This window comes from Neomonachus schauinslandi, chromosome 10 (assembly GCF_002201575.2).
Source record: "Neomonachus schauinslandi chromosome 10, ASM220157v2, whole genome shotgun sequence".
Lineage (NCBI taxonomy): Eukaryota > Metazoa > Chordata > Mammalia > Carnivora > Phocidae > Neomonachus > Neomonachus schauinslandi.
In genome coordinates this window covers 2749339-2754653 of record NC_058412.1, presented here as the reverse complement: position 1 = coordinate 2754653, position 5315 = coordinate 2749339, and the positions used below count along the sequence as shown (strand labels likewise).

The 5315-nt window shown below is 35.7% G+C and overlaps 1 pseudogene; it reads left to right on the top strand.

The window, feature by feature from the left end:
• The window catches only part of LOC123326007, a 10756-nt pseudogene extending 7084 nt beyond the window's left edge, over positions 1-3672 (top strand).
• The last annotated feature ends 1643 nt before the right edge of the window (positions 3673-5315 follow it).

Below are 5315 nucleotides of genomic sequence, written 5' to 3'. Positions count from 1 at the left end.
AGAAAGAAAGAAAGAAAGAAAGAAGAAAGAAAGAAAGAAAGAAAGAAAGAAAGAAAGAAAGAAAGAAAGAAAAGAAAGAAAAAAGAAAGAAAGAAAGAAATTGTAGTACCACCTAAAGTTGTTCTTCAAGTTCAGTGGTTTTTCCTTATACTTAGTTACTTGTAGGACAGAATCAAAGCTTAAAATTTGCTGGTAAAACAATCACAGAACTATATATATTTTTTTAAAGTTTGTAAGCTTGTGCTACCACCCAAGTTCAATTAAAAGTAGAATTTGTTAAATATACAAAATTGGCAGCACTGTGGTTACAGAAGTCAAGCATCTGATCCTGCTGAAAATTATTGTTCCTGCAATATGATGCCAAACTCGTTGTATTAGATACCATAATATTCTTAAATAAAATTGTTACTGGGGTGCCCGGGTGGCTCAGTCAGCTCAGCGTCTATCTCTCGATTTCAGCTCAGGTCATGATCTCGGGGTGGTGAGATCGAGAACCGCATCAGTGTGAAACCTGCTTGGGATTCTCTCAATCTCCCTCCTGCCCTCCCTCCACTCATGTGTGCATGAGTACCCTCTCTCTAAAAAAATAAAATAATAAAATAAAATTGTAATAATAACTAAACATGTTGATAATACATATGCATCCCATATATATCATAACAGCATATATTAGAACTATGTTTTGGTATATGTCAATATGCGTTATATCCTATAGGTACTACAGGTATGTCTTTTTCATATGTACATGTATTTCTTGATATTTCCCTCAATATGTAATTGTGTGTACCCCAACTTGAACACTGATGCCCTACGTAATAGGACTGTGGCTCATTCTATTGGAATAATGTTCTCTAGTCTGTATCAATAAATTATTTCACTCATACCTCAAATCTTTTGTTTCTTCCATCCTTCGTCTCTCTCTCCCTCCTTTGCTTCCTTCTTCCTTCCCTCCTTCTTTCTTCCATTTTCTTCCATCTATCGAGCACCTTCTATTTTCTAGGTTTTATGCTAAAGATAGACAAATTTTTGTCTGTTTGTTTGTTTCTAGGAGACAAAAACATGAATTATGCCAAGTCTCCTGCTCTAAGGAAGAATAAGGAAAACAGACACAAATACAACATTATATTTTAGTAAGAAGCCGGGTCAAAATGTTACTACAACACCAAGGAGGCCATGATTCTCTGTGCTTAGGAATGACATAGACCACCTGTCAGACATTCATCCATGAGAATGAAAGAGAGATTATCAGGTAGAACTCAAGAAAAGAATTTAAGCAGAGAGAGCTGCATGAGCAATTCTGTGGCTGCTTCAAAATCAGTGATCTGTTCTGACAACACAGAGCAGGCTGGTGAGCTAGAATGAGGGTTTTTCTGTTCAGCATCAACTAATAAATATTCTAGGCTTTGCAGGTCACATAGTCTCTGCTGCAAGCACTCGACTCTGCCATTAGGTATGGAAACAGCCATGCACTGTGCCCAAATGAACAGGCATTGTTGCGTTCCAATAAAACTTTATGTGCAAAAACAGGTGGCGAGCCAAGTGTGTCCTCAGGCTGTCGTGCGCTGGCCCCAGTCCTCTCATGAGTCCAGCAGTTCCAGACAATATCTTCTTTGTTAAATTTGGTGAAACTGGGGAGTTACTGGTAAGCAAATAATAGTCCTTTGTAATTAAAGATTCTATTCCTAGATTTATATTTTCCTAACTTCTGTCTTTAAAATAATTTTATTTACCTCATCCTACCCCATTTGTGCAAGTGAGTATAGACCCAAATCTGTACTATCCAAGCACTTCATCACATAAAAATTGCTGGTAGGAATGTGAGCATATCTCTAAGGATATTAAGTATGGGATTTTGACTAAAAATATAATATTCAGAGAAAATATGACCTTGCTCCTACATTTATAAAATATCAGCATTTGCTATAATTGGGAAGAAAATGAAGAAATATAAGGTGCTACTTTCAAAGTATAGCACAGACTAGAAAAATGATATATCTTTGCTTTATATGTTATTATATCTATTTCAATTCTTTTTCTTTCCAGATTTATTATGTTGATTTATATAAATTGTATCAAATTTGGATGACCCTTGCAAATGCTAATCTAATCAGCCTTAATTCCTTTGATATGCAGAAGAACTTTATTCATCATAGCAAACTAACTTCTGTTACTTTAACCATCTGAAGTCTTCTGTGGAGTTGACAATGTACCCAGAATTAATTAACTACTGTTCCAAGGATTCAGCCAACTTTTTGTGCAGGTCATTACATTTAACATTTTAATATTTTACAGTAAATTATCCACCTCTTCAATATGCCAAACAAACTTAATGAAATTGGAAATTTGAAATTAATAAAACTTCCTACAGTTTTTCTCTTAATATTCAACAACCTAGAGATTTTATTATGGATGGTACAAACTAGAGAAAATTTAAACCTAAGCATTCAAGAACAATATTCATCACAAATATGCATTTAACTTAAAGTGAGGAGGAGATACGTACAGGGAATTTCTTTTAAGCATCAGTCTGGCTAAATGTCTTCACAACAATCAGGTGATGATGTTGTGGGGTTCCATTTAAATATGGAGAACCATGTTTACCTTCGAAATAATGCTTTATTAGTTATGGCAGGACTAGGTATTGGAGAATTACACACAGGTTTGTGGAGACTTAGAGGGATATATTTTAAATCAATAATTAATAATCATCACAGATTTACATTTTGCCAACCACTACATTAAACATGCTTTCTCACATTTAACTCTCACAATAATCCTGTTATTATTGCCAATTGTAGAAATGAAAAATTAAGCATGCCAAGGATAAATTATTTGCCCAGAGTCAAGACCAATCTTCAGCAATATCAGAATTTTAAACACGTATTTGTCTAACACCATGACACCAGTTTGAACCTCTCTTATAGATTGTCACAGTAAGGAGAAATAAAAGGAGAATGTGGGACTTCAGATCAAGTGTTGGACTCATGCTCAAGGCAGATATTTGGCTGGAATTCCTGGTACGTTAATGCATCAAAGGAATCTACATGCCTCAAACCTTTTAGGATTGCAAATAACCTCACCAAGTATTTATTTTTGCCATTTTTTAATGGAATTCACTCACTGAAACTGAATTTTGCTTTACAATCTTAAAAATCAAGGAGGAACTTCTCCAACCCACCATCTGCACTGGAGCCACCGCCAAGATCCAAACTTTCCTAAAAACCCTTAGGGGAAGACTGTTATTCTTGAGGTTGAAACATCAGATACAATAAAAAAATGGAAAGGCCAAGATCCAGGATAAGGAAGAAATTTCTCCCGATCAGCAAAGATTGATCTTTGCTGGCAAGCAACTGGAAGATGGTGGTACTTAGTCTGACTGTAGCATTCAAAAGAAGCCCACCCCTCATCTTGTGTTAAGACTTTGTGATGAAGCTAAGAAAAGGAAGAAATCTTACCACACTCTCAAGAAGATAAACATCTGAGAAAGAAGGTTCAGTGGGCTATCCTGAAATACTATATGGGGGGTGAGAATGGCAAAATTGGTCACCTTTGTTGGGAGTGGTCTTCAGCTGGAATTTTTATGGCCAGCCAGTAGACAGACATTGTTGTGGCAAACATCTGACCTATTGATTCAACAAACCAGAAGACAAGGCACTGTGTAAGACTCAATAAAAACATGAGCTAAAAAGGGCATCAAAGAAGACAGGATAAGATCACAAAGGTCTGCCTTGTATATTATGGAAGAGCCACTGTGTGAGCATCAGCCTGGGACCTTCAAGAGAAGCAGTGAGAAAAGGACCTAAGAACCCAAGCCAGCAGCAAGGCGGAGAATCTTCAGCTGAAGGCACATAAATGGAGTCCCTGGCAAGCACATCCCCATGAGGTGATTAGGATACTTAGGGACTCCTTAAAAGTGGGTTTCTGATGGATACTAGCACTCAAGTCTTACTAAGAACAGGAAGGAAGAGGAGTACATGCAAACGGAAACCAAGTCAGACACCAGCACTCATTAAACCACATCATAAACCATAGTGGTGACTTGTTGTGGTAGAGATGCAGGGCAACACTGTCCTGTATCCAATACTTTTGCCCTCAGAGAGTGAATGGAGCTCCACTCTGACATTTTACATTGATCACACTTAAAATTATAGCTACTTTTTCTTTAAGCCACAGCCATGTGATAGGTATTATTTAACAAATCCCAGCATCCTGAGACTATTCAGTCAGTCCAATTTATTGATAATGCTTTTTGTTTTGTATAATCAACTATTAAAGGGATGAATAAATTAAAGAAAAAATATTTCAAATAGATGCAAAAAATTGAGAATTATTCCTGAGGCTGAATCACTAAATTGTGTGTGAAACCAATAAAAGACTTCTAGTTGAAAATTTGAGGGTGTAATCTCCACTCACCATATCCTTTTATGAGCTACATCCCCAGTAACCTTCGAGGATTCCACAAACAGAGTTTTACAATCACTCTACTCTTTTGAGCTCTAGCTCAATGTATTTTCTATTACTCCACAACCGCCAGAGAGAGGTCTTTTTTAAATTGTAGTGAAGGAAGATTGAAATTTTCTCGGATAAGCAGCAAAGAGAAAGGTGGTAACTCTAGACCATAGAAAATTCAAAATTATTCATTTGGTTATTTTCATTGAAATTACAAAGTGTTCCAGCACAAATGTCAATGCTTTAAGGGGAAATGTACCTTAATGATAAGTCATATACAACAATAAAAACTAAAATTCAATAAAGAAACAACTCATGAAGAAGGTATGAGTGAATATATATATAAAACTTATGAGATTCTAATATTTTTCAAATTAAAGGGTTACTTTTTGTGCAAATAAAATTGTTATATATGCACATTGTCATTAAATCTGATGATGGGTTTATGTTATTTATGTTTGAAAATTTACAGGGAAGCTACAGATAACTCCAGAGCGAGTTCAGACTGAGAAATAAAAATAGGTTGGGACATGGTACTTTATTTTAATCAAATTAGATTGATAAAGATTTAAAAAAAAAAAAAGCATGCTGCTTGGTGAAACCAAAGAATCTGTTTTGATGAATCAGACTATGATGATTGGCACATTAAAATTATCACCAGTACCTAAGGAATGAAAATTGGCCCAAGTTTAGATGGTGATGATTGAATAATTCAATAAAACTTCTCTGGGAAGCATGAATCTTCAGCTTCATCATCTTTATGAACAAGCACAAGCGAGCAGTTAAGATTCAAATCAACATTAATACATTATTGTGGAGTAAAATCATAGTATAAACCCACCCTCCCCCTTTCCCAGTAATGGACC